This window comes from Tupaia chinensis, unplaced genomic scaffold, assembly GCF_000334495.1.
Source record: "Tupaia chinensis unplaced genomic scaffold, TupChi_1.0 Scaffold000007_1, whole genome shotgun sequence".
Classification (NCBI taxonomy): Eukaryota; Metazoa; Chordata; class Mammalia; order Scandentia; family Tupaiidae; genus Tupaia; species Tupaia belangeri.
In genome coordinates this window covers 3,439,473-3,451,575 of record NW_006159436.1, presented here as the reverse complement: position 1 = coordinate 3,451,575, position 12,103 = coordinate 3,439,473, and the positions used below count along the sequence as shown (strand labels likewise).

The following is a 12,103-nucleotide window of genomic DNA, read 5'->3' as shown; positions in this document are numbered from 1 at the left end:
GAAAAGATATTGAATGATAAAGCGGGGAGATTGATATCTCTGTATTGACTGACATGCATGGCATTCCCTTTTGAAAAAGCAATGGAAGTCAATGTAAAGTTATATGCAATCTAGTGTAATAGAAAGAAGATTATGATGATAATAAAATTTAAAAAAAAATACCTTAAACTAGAAGTATGGACAAAGCTAGAATCCATTTACAAGTACACTATAATGATTTTCCGAAACAGTTTGAATTAATTAATTAATTTACGTTAGTTTCCTGAGCATTGTCACAGCACACAAAATGTGAATTCCCATCCAAAATATATTGTATAGTAGCTTAATCATACACGTTATCATCATTAATTTTCCTTTTCTAGTTTCCTATATATATACATGTATATATATATATATATATATGTATTTTGTTTGTTTATTTTGTTTTAAAACTTTATTTCTCATCCTCTGCCATTTTCTGCCCTTCTACCACACTGTCTTAGATGTCTATAGTTGTTTTCCATTCCTTTTTCCCCCCCACATTTTTCTACTTCTACTGTGGTCCAATCTTTCTGTTTAAACCCTGGAAGTTAACATTCAGCATTATTATTGGTATTTCTTGTTGCTAGCGTTAAGTTGGTCATTTTCTTGGTTGCTTTTTGTTCTCTTATTTCTGTATGTGTGTCTTTAGTTTTCCTGGTAAAGCACTCCTTTCAGAACTTCCTGAAGAGCTGGTCTGGTGTTGGTAAATGCTTTCAGGTTTGGTTTATCTTTTCTTCCCATATGAAGGATAATCTTGTCAGGTATAGTATTCTTGGTTAAAACTGTTTTTTACTTAACACTTTGATTATATTTTCTCATTCTTTTCTTGTTCACATTGTTTCTGATGAGAGGTCTGATGTTAGCTTGATGGCATAAAGTTTATGAGTAACTGGACATTTTTCTCTTGCCAATTTCAGTATCTGTGGATTTGGCCAATCTGGCTATGATGTGCCTTGGAGATCTTCTTGGGTTGATTCCATTAGGGGTCCTTTGTATTTCATGGGTCTGGATATTTGAATGCCTCTCTAGATTTGGAAAGTTTTCTTCCAGGATTTCATGGAATAGGTTATCAATGCCCTTATTAGTTTTTTCACCTTCTGAGATACCAATTATCTGGATGTTTGGCCACTTAATGGTCTCTAGTATTTCTCATATAGTATTCTCATCTTTTCTGCTTATTTTCTCAGATTTATTTTGTTGTTGTTTTCTTTAGGCCAGAGGTTTTGCCTTCATTATCTGAGATTCGATCTTCTGCATCGACTAATCTGCTTTCAATACTTTTGAGGGAGGTTTTGATTTCCTGTATTGCAGCCTTCATCTCTAACAGCTCCATTTGATTCTTTTTTATGGTGTATATTTCCTCTTTCAGATTGTGCAAGAACTTCCTCACCTCCTGAAACTCGCTGTCTCTCTTCTCCTGCATCTTTTGGAGTTCATTATCTCTAAGCTCTTGTATCTCCTTTAGTTTTGTCACTATGAATATTCTGAATTCTCTATCAGATATTTCCATGAGTTCCCTAGTATTATCCGTGAATGATGAAGGATTGTTCTTTTCCCTTAGGGGAGAGATATTTTCTTGGCTCCTCATATTTCTTGTACCTCTGTGGTGGTTTCTGGTCATTCTGTGACAAGATCTCTCTGTTTGTCTATGTTTCAGGGTCTAGGAGATGAGGTTTAGAGCATAACTTTAGTCGCCTTGGTTGGCCGGTGTTTTTTTCTACCTCATCAAGTCATTGCTTTGAAAATGTGTTCTTTGCAGTTTTCTTTGAAAGCAAAACTAATTTTCTTTTTGAATAAAGTGTTCTTGCTTTTAAATATTTCCTCGAAAGCTAACATAGTTTCTGTTCTGAAAGGCTCCTCAACCCCTGGCAGCCTGTGCCCCTGTAGCAAGAGAACATACAGTTTTGGCAACTACATTTCCTAAGTGCCCAGGGAATTGAAAATAACAAGGATGACATCACATTGGTGGCATCTTTTGTTGGGGGGCTTCTGCCTTTCTTTCACTGCTCAGGCAACACAGACTTTATCTACACACTGCCAGGTTGGTCCTGAGGATTAAATTAGAAGATGTGTATAAAGTGCTTTGGAAACTCGAAGTTGTCTGCAACTGTAAGAGATTTCTATTATCTCTAAATGCCTCTACAAGAAGGCCAGGTGGGTACTCATCTTCATATCCAAAGCATCTAGCAGAGTTTGTTCAGTAAACAATTGTTGAAAAGAAATAAATGAAGCATTTGTTAAATGTCTCATGGCAAGCTAGGGCTTGGGAGTCAAGAATGTGTCAAAGTCTTTGTGTCCAAAATGACATCAGAAGGGAAAAGGTGAATATGATGTGGTGGTCATGTTCGTTGGTGTCTTAGTACAAGCTAATGAGACTTTGCTCTGCACCAACTGCTCCAGCTGAAAACCAACTGCCTCGCATTTTGTATGGTTTTGTATTAATTCTCCAAGCCCAGGCTCTCTTGCTCTCAGTTTCCTGACTTGGATCGTAAGCAAACTCCTAGCTCTGGTTTATTTCTCTGGGTTGTCAGGCGCAGATAAAGGCTTGATGGAATTTGCCCATTCCTTTGAGCAAAGGAGACTGTTGGAAACATTGTGGTCAGCCTTTAGAAACTCTCCCACATTGGTTCCAAAGAGAACACTTGTGTGTGTGTTTGCTTTGGTTGAGAGAACTAAACACCCTTTTTGACATTACGTGCGCCAGCTACTCAACACTGGGGTGTTTCAGAATTGATGCCATGGGCACAGCATGCCTTGCTTTGGAAACAGGGAGAAAAGGAGCCTGAAGGGGAGCCCTAAAGAACAGAGGAAAAAGAATTAAAGTATTTCAGAAAAGACAGCACTAAGGGACATTCTCAAATTGAAGAGACCTGCCAATGCTCCACTGTCTGCTACGTTTTTGTCCTGTTAAAGAGAATGTGAAGGCTCTGGGCAGCTTTCCCTATAGCTACATCAAAAAGTTGTGGGCCACTTTGGGTGGGACCAGGCTGTTTTCAAATAAATTGGCCAGCAGACACACCTGGATGGATCCTTGCTTCTCCTGAGGCAATTTACTAGCGAGGCACATAGGTTATATCAAATGTATTTCCTTTCTTTTCGAAGGAGGTAGAACTGTGTTTCAAATATGATTTTCTGGAAGACAAAAGTAGAAAAAAAAAGCCCACAGTGATGAAGTTCACATTTTGATCAGAGTGCATTCAATCTCTGTAATATATTTTACTAAGTAGATAGCATCTTATGAACTAGGCAAGGACATTGCTGACCTGCTCCCCCTGTAATGTCTCTGTGCTGAGCATCGCGTGAATGAGGTGATGGCATTTAGTATAGGTAGATGAGCTCTCATGGGTCCCTGACTTGTCTCACTGAGGGCTTACCTACACTGAAGTGTTGGCAGAGGGCACATTTGTGCATCCCAGTGGTCTGGTCCGTCCACAACTGGGGAAGCTTCTCATCTTCAACCACATTATTCCCAAGCTATTTTTCTTCTCCCTCCCCTTTGAGCCCTTCTTCTTTGGAGATTCAACAGTGAAATTTTTCTCCTCACATCTCTATGGTGAGTTTTCCTGGTTTTGGGAGGCCTGGTTGCCATGGCAGCAAGCATCCTCTGCTTGTTGGCTGTTTCAGAAGAGGGGATTATTGAGGTAGGAGAAGGCATGAAAAGTCATTAAAGTAAGCCAGTTGGTATGCAGGACCAGAGAACTCCTCATAGTTTCTCTCACAGGAGAAGAGGGCAGCCAGAACTCCTCGAATACCTGTAGACTGAGATAGAAGGAAGCAGGCAGAGGGGAGACCTCTCAGCAGTGCATTTGTCCGAACACACATGTCTGAAGGAGGCTTCCCACAGCCTCAGACTAGGAAGGAACAAGCCCTGCTGCCACCTCTCACTAGCACCTCCTCCTTCTTTCACCTCCTGACCTGTGTCTTCCTCTGTCTGAAAACAGGGCTTCACAGGAAGATCCTAGTTGGGCAGAAGTTGGAATGTGGAGCTGAGTTGTCAGGTGCAGAGAAAGGCATGGTGGGATTTGCAGTAAAATCCGTCCTTCACGATTTTATATGTTTCATCATTTTTCTGGTTGTTAGCCACCCAACCACTTGGAAGGAGAGACAGATAAAAAGCATGCCCAATGTATTGTTGCCTACTTGATATCTGGGGGAAAGCCAAGCTGGATCATATAGAAAAGAAGAAAGTGACCACACCATCACAGGGAGCAACAAATCTTTGCATGGCTCAATAGAGTCTGTTTCTGGAGATGCAGGATGACACAGGAAGTTGAAGTCTTTCAGAGGCAATAACAACAAATTAGAATGCTGAGTTGCAGAGAGGACCTTGCTCTGTGGTAGAGTGATGAGTTGCCTTGCACCTTGTGCTTCAGAATCCCATCAGTGTTAGGAATGGTTTGCTCACCCCACTAGCTAAAGTTTAGTTAGAAAATATCATTGTATGGGCCAACTGGTGGCATGGTAGTTAGGACTCTGGACTCTTACGTGGTGGACTGAAATTCAAGTCCCAGACCTGGTGACGTGTTTTCTCACTTTCTTCCTCTCTCTCTCTCTCTCTCTCTCTCTCTCTCTCATGTGCCTTGTAACAAATTAAAAAATAATAATAATGATAAAATTTAAAAAATAATTCTTTATAAAAAAGAATGAAAATATCATTGTTGCTATAAAATGTTAGAGGTGTCACTGCAGAAAGGCCCCTACTCTGAACAGGGTAAAATCTGTGAGACAGGGGGATAACCAACTCCTCAGGAGATCCTGAAAGAAGTCTCAGTGAGTTTTCCTTGGAGGAGTGTGTTTCTTCCTACATTTGCCAAGGGCTGGAAGGATGTCATCAATGACCAGGACACTGAAGAGTTTCTGGTTCCTAGCCCCAGTGGCGTCTGATCCCACTACTGGAGGCAAACTTGTACCCTCAGTTTCATTTTTCCCAAATCCTATGCCCAGATCCTGTGGGTGTGAAGGTTTCTTTCAGCGTCCCACATTGTGCCCAGCACCTACCTGGGGCCTGGCACAGAGTGGAACACAGAAGATGTGTGCTGTCTGCACTGCCTCTACTGCCTCTTCCCACTCCCTGCCCAGCACACTCTGATTTGACTTCTAGTCCCCCGCTCCATCAGTGCAGCTCTTGTAGCTCCTACTGTGATCTGACTGAGAGCTCTGGTCAGGTTCATTGTAATGTGCCAAAGTCTATTTCCTGTGCTCTGTTTATGTAGCTGTCAGTGTGTTGTCACCATGTGAGATGTCTCCACTGGGAGAATAAGGGGTTGGGGATAGAGGGCCTCTCTGGATTCTACTGGCAACTACTTATCAGTCTATAATTAGCACATAGTAAAAAGTTACATATACACACACACACACACACACACACACACACACGTCGCTCTCCAGAGATCAAGCTGACAGGCATTTCTTCAGTCCTCATCTCATTTGACAATTGTCATTCATTCCCTCTTTCTTGAAATGTTCTTTTCTTGGCCAAGCCATTAACTGTTGGAATTTCTCAAGGTCGCTCCTGGTCCCACTGCTCTTCCCAAGACTATCTCTTCCACAGTCCAGCCCTCAGAGACCACTGCTACAAAGATGACCCACAAATGTACACTAGTGGGTCAGACCACTCCCATATATCCAGGTTTCACCTTGTGTACTGCAGTGGCTTCTCCATGAGAAGCCCCTCTGCCTCCTGACAGCCTCTCTCCCAGTTCCCATCTCTCTCCACCCTATCACCAGCATCCTACTCTGAGCCACCAACCCCTCTCCTGGGTGACCTTCCAGCTGCTCCCACTGCAATCTTTGCTCTGCATGGCAAAGCCAGAATTATTCTTATACGATGAAAACCTGGCCATGTCATTTTCACTTTAAAATCTATAATGGTTTCTCATTGTTCTTAGGGAAAAAAATTAAAAATAAATAATTCTGGGACCAGCAGGTGGTGTGATGGTTAAACACACTGGATTCCCACTTGGCAGACCATGGTTCGAGTCCTGGAACTGGCAACTTGCTTTCTCTGTCTGGTAAAATTAAAAATAATAACAAATGGAATTAAATAAATAATTATATAAAAATAAATAAATAAACAAATTAATAATTCTTTTTACTGACAAAAAAAAAAAAAAAAAAGATCCTGTATGTCCTGGTTCATATCTGACATATAAATCTCATCTTGCTCTCTCTTTTTCTTTTTAGAGAGATTTTTGCTGTAGGGCAGTGCACTCACCAGAGACACAGAGAGAGACAGAGAGAGAGAAAGTAAGAAATCACTTCCCCCAAAGGGCATGACCATGCTGCAATTCCTTCTCCTCCATTTCCTCTTGGGATTTTGGACACATATGTACATGCACCCAACGTGAGTTTCAAGCTACTCTGGGACTCGAATTGCAATCAGCCATGTGAGAGTTTAACACCTTGACCACTGTGTCACCTGCTGGCCCCACATCTCTCATTGCTTAATAAACTTTTTGAGCTCCACAAACACATTTTGCCTCCCTCCCACAAACCCGGCCACAGAGCCTTTGCACATGTAGCATTCTCTATGTCCAGAATGACCTTACTCTTCACCTAGTTCTTGTGTAGTCTTCAGGTCTTGGTTTGAATGTCACCCCCACAGGAAGCCTTTTAGCAGCCTTCTTGCCCAAAGCAAATCCTTCTATTTTAAGGCCTTATACAAAGTCAATATTCAGCCAGAACACTGCAGAAATGAAAATAGTTTTTTCACATGAGTTGGTAGACCCACCTTAAGTCTACTTTCAGTCACTAAGAGCTATCTCTAGGTACAATATGGAGACATCAAGAGTTATGCAGGTTCTGGTCAGTCAGGACCTCTTAGAGGTTTTTAATATCCCTCTTATTTTTACATATCATGCACCTCTCCTCTACAGCATTCATTGCACTTATAAATTGATATTCATTTTGAGATATCTCCCCAACCCTGAGTTCTATGAGGATGAGGACCATGTTTGTCATTATATTTTCTATTTGTAACACAAAATAGTAACCCAATAAATGTGTGAAATAAATGAGGAATTTAAGCAAATGAATAGATCTTTGTCAGATACCATCCAATTTGACCCCTGGGTCCTATAAAGATGATCGTACCAGCTAGACAGACACAGGTAAACACACAGAAGCATCAAAGCCCAGACCCTGGTTGGAGTGACAGGTTCTCTCCCAGTGACCTTTGCACTCCCCCACCCATTACCCTCATGAAGACTTGCAGAAGACAATTTTTTTTTTTTTGGAGAGGTTTTGCTATTGGGTGCGTGCGCTCGCAAGACAGACAGAGAAAGACAGAGAGACAGAAAGCGAGAAAGCCCCCGCCAGGGGGATGGCCACGCCGCAGTCCCTTCTCTTCCGTTCTCCTCTCGGGATCTTGGGCATGCACGCACATGCGCCCGGGGTGAGTTTTAAGCCACTGGGTCCAGAATGCGAACTGCAGTCGACTACGTGGGAGTCCAGAGACATAGCCATTACGTAACTGCTGATCTCCAGAAGACACTTTTGATTATTACCATCCCCAGATTGCTGCAGTGCTTCCGGACTCTTTAGCATCCTATATCCTCCATCCTGTCACCATGACCCAGTTTTAGACTTTGAAATTCAAGCATTGCTGACAGAATCTGTGTGTGGCTCTTTTTTAAATATTCTCTAAATAAAAGATGAAATCAGAATGGTCATGTATATGCTGCCTCAAAATAGTGCTTTATTTAGAGAGAGAAGGTGTTAGTTATTACTGGCATTTAACATTTGTTGAGTGAACAAAATCTGCTGAACATTGAAAAGAACATGGAATTAAAGAGTTCCTGTCCAATGTGTGTTGTGGCCTAAATTAGACCCAGACAAGTCACTAATGTGCAGAAAGGATGGATCTGCAGAGCCCTGCAGCAATGCATAAAACATGCTGGAACTGGAGGGGGAAGCGTTTCCCTGAGAACAGGAATACTATGGTCAGGGCCTAGGGTAAACCTTAGGTCTTGTGAAAACACCGAACAGAACTAAAAACTCCATGTGAGTCCTTAGAAGCAGCAAATCCTTAGAAAACATACTTTTGATTTTTTTTTTTTTTCTCCTGCAGAAACTTCCCTAGGAGAAACGCAGACCCTAGATTCCTACTGAGACATAGCCAGTCCTGGGTTTGCCGTCAGCACACACTGTTGACAACCCGTTGGGCTTCAGAAAACAGTTCACTATAAAGAATTACATTTCCAAGAAGAATGACTACATATTGTGTGTGTAATTTTTTTGTTTTTTTTAAAGAACAATTATAAAATTGGTAGAATTTAAGAAAAGAAACTTCTTTATCCACTGCTTTTTATTTTTTTAATTTTTTTGAACATGGGGGATACTATGAGTCTCATTGCATCCAATCAGATCTTGCAAAATCACAGTTGCTCTAGCAAAATGCACATATGACTTCTGTTAAGTTTTGAACTGAGTCCAAAGCATTGTGATAATTCCTGCAAATTGGAGCCAATTTTGGCTTGAGAGTCAAGGGGCTGCTTGGCTAGTTCTTGGGCAAGAATATACTTGGTTATGTTATTTATTTCCTTGGAACCTAATTTATTTCCCTTTGTTGTCCTTTCTTTCTTTCTTTCTTTCTTTCTTTCTTTCTTTCTTTCTTTCTTTCTTTCTTTCTTTCTTTTTCTTTCTTTTTCTTTCTTTCTTTCTTTCCTTCTTTCTTCCTTTCTTTCTTTCTTCATTCTTTCTTTCTTTTTCTTTTTTTTAAGACAAGGTCTTGCTATATCATGAATCTCCTGCCTTAACCTCCCAGCTGAGACCATAGACACAGCCACCACACCTGACTCTTTTTTAGACAGAGTCTCACTATGTTGTCCAGGCCAGCTTCAAGCTAGCCGTCCTCCTGTCTCAGCCTCCACAAGTCACTGGAATTACAGGAATTTATCACTGCACCCAGACTTTAGGTTATTCTGAGAATCAAACTTAGGATTCCTATGGGAATCCTTGCTGCAGCACATAGCATCTCTACCCAGACTGTGCCCCTGGTTTCTTACCTGAGAATTGCACATCACAATGCTTGGCTTGTGGGATTGTTGTGAAAACTAGGTACATTGAGTATATAAGGAACCAGCAAATGTTCAGGAACATGTGTTGGTTGTCTTTCCAGCACTGGAATACCATCTTCATCTAGACAACTAAACAGAAATTTGAGGTCAGATCCAAATGTAAGGTAACAGTTTCTTAAAGTTTTAATCTAATAGATCACATTCAATTGTCTGATGGCAATTCGCCTTTACAAGAAGACAAGAAACATATGGAACAATCTCTTTCTGGCCTCTCCAACTATTACAATCCTGGGAAAATAGGGGAGGCAGATCTTTAAAAGGAAAATATCTGATTGGCCACAAGTTCCAGATGAAACAAGATGCTTAAACTTGACTTAACAAAGAGCACTTCTTTATACTGTGAAGCAATCATCATACTCTTTCAATTTGAACATTATTGTGAACACATGAGATTGCTGTACACAGGTCATAAAAATGTCAAAAGAGTGAACAGATTTAGCATGAATTATTAACCTCAGGAAAAAGCATTTCTAAAGACATAAGCCCCTTTCCATTAATGTCAGTGATTAAGCACTCCGAAACTTATTAATCCAGCATGAGAGACATTGCTGTGATAAGAATTGGCAATGACCTCCATCATTGTTTCTCACCCAGACAAGCTTATAAAAGAAACGCTTTAAGGCTTCTCATCTGAGGGATGCACTAGAGCAAGATAGTGGTTCTGCCCCAGGTGATGTGGTCTGGGGGCAGAGCACAGTCATTTAAAGCTCAGCTCTGCAGATAGAAAGTAAAGCTACTTCCCACTTTGCCAAAGTAGAAGGAAAAGACCCTCTGTTGGGGCCACGGGGTCTTCCCACACTGTGAATCCTGGGAGAGGACCTGGGTTACTGCCAGGAGACCATGCGATGGAGGGGAGCAAGCCCAGGATTCAGGACAGAGCCAGGGATTTCTTCTAGGTCTGCACCCAGGAAGCTCCTGGTCTCAGGCAGGTCTTCAAATACCAGGCCTGCCATCTATATTGTGGTATTAGATTAAATAGAAAATGAAAGGAAGATGAAAAAGAGAAGATATACAGGGGGGAGTCTCACACACTCCAGCCTGTACCCAACCTCAAGCATGTGCCAAACGTCACGGCAGGTGCTCTGCAGTCAGGCTTTGCTGAATTTTCTGGCACCTGCACTGACTAATCCACTCCCTTTCTGTTTCAAGGTTATCGAGCCTAGTCTTGCCCATGTACAGAGCCACCTGGGGCCTTGCTCACGTACAGCCCTGTGATAAGTCGTGTACCTCTGTACTGTCTTTGCCTGGCCGTGGAGGTGAGTGTGTGCACCTTTCACCCAGTAAGAGGCTTGCAGAACGATGCAGGAAGCTGACTAAGGATGAATTGTCTACCAACTCCTGATTTCCTTTGTTTTCACAGTGTAGAATTCATAGAAGAGACGTGACAGCCAGACAGTGTAGGTGCAGGTGATCACACATCCTTGCCCTTGGAACAATGGCTGAGAAGCTCTGTGTTATCACCTGTCAACTCTGCCATCTTTGTTATTTTAAGTTTTTCAAATTTATTTCTTCCATGTTCTAGAGAGGCAGAGAGAGATACAGTACCCTCAATGGGGTCTTGACACTACAGTCTACCTCCAGCTTCCACCAGCCCTGGATTGTAGACACACACATGCGTGGTGTACTCATGGAGAAGACTCCCCAGGTTCAAGTCGTGAACCTTCCCATGTGGTCAGCCTTGAAGAATATCATGTTCTACCATTGCACCATCATCTTGCCCCTTCATTCTGTTCCCTTTTTCCACCCCATCCCACTTCCTCTGCAGCACACACAAGTCTGTTGCCTAAACATAAGACCAAATGCATAATTAGATATCAATCTCCCCTTCCTGAAGCCCCTTGCTTGGTTTCAGGTTGAGAATGGGGGATGCAGAGACAGGGAGAAGGGTGGCGAGTTCCCTCTGTCAATATCATTCCACCAATGGCCCACTTCTCTAGTTCACTCTCCCTCCTCAGTTCTCTCCTCATACTGACAGAGATAGAGAAAGGATCTAGGGTGATGTTACAATCGGGAGAGAAACATGAATCAGTTGTTGGCTACTGTGCCCTTTTCCTTGATCTGAAGTTTTGAATTTCTAAGTCAGGGGCAGGAGGGGCAACTGGAAAAGCTCCTGAATGTTCTACTATAGAGCATCAGGGGTGTGGGGAGAAGGGGACTTCGCAGCTGCCCTCATCTGAGTATTCAAGAAGTTTTTGACTTAATGGTCCTTCATGTCAGAAGGCTGATTGCCTCAGACACTAAATCCTCTGGCTACAATTCACCCTCACCTTCTCTTGACCTGCTCTTGGTGACTAGTAGTCAGGCATTCTCCTCTTGATAATAATGCCTCATCTTTCAGAAAATGGTCTGTAGGCAGCACCTTTGCCAGCCTCCCTTTAGCTAAATAAGGGCCATCCTCCCTCCACTTCCCAACAGCCAATTTCCCAAAGACATGGGTGATATAAATGCAAAGCAAGCCTGATTGTAATTTCTGAAGACCCCAAGAGGATAACTAGAATGAAGCCAGTTCTGACTGGCTGAGTTTTCATTAGTGGAGATCATGAAACGCCTGACCTGTGAAGGTTTGCAGTTCACGTCTGGTGTGAAATCAGAAATGTGGATGTGCAGTGCTTCCCAGGTGCTGTGAGGGTCTCTCTGTGGTGTCTTACTTTATAAAGCTCACTTTGGGCTCCTCTTCTGCCGAGCTTAATTTTTCCCATCCAGAGGTAACGTTTCTCACTTTAAAATAATGGTGCAACTTTAGGGATTTAATTTAGAGAGGCAGCAAAGTGACCATTCCAGTGTTCAGAAAATGGATAAAAGCCTTTCACAAATTCTACAAAAAAATAAACACTCCCCTTTTCTGGAAGGGTTATCGTATACAGACAGTGAGGAGCTGGCCGTCTGAGTATGTACTTCTTGTCACTGACTGTTCCAGTATGATGTCTTATTCAAATCTGCTGATGACAATGAGCAAAGGCAAATATGCCCAGAAGCAAAGAGGTAATCACTCAACAAGGCATTCC

The 12,103-nt window shown here is 42.1% G+C and overlaps 1 protein-coding gene across 1 annotated transcript in view; it reads left to right on the top strand.

The window, feature by feature from the left end:
* Positions 1-12,103, top strand: part of LOC102468349 (BDNF/NT-3 growth factors receptor) — a 217,040-nt gene that overhangs the window by 175,655 nt on the left and 29,282 nt on the right. The gene's annotated exons all lie outside the window — the stretch shown is intronic.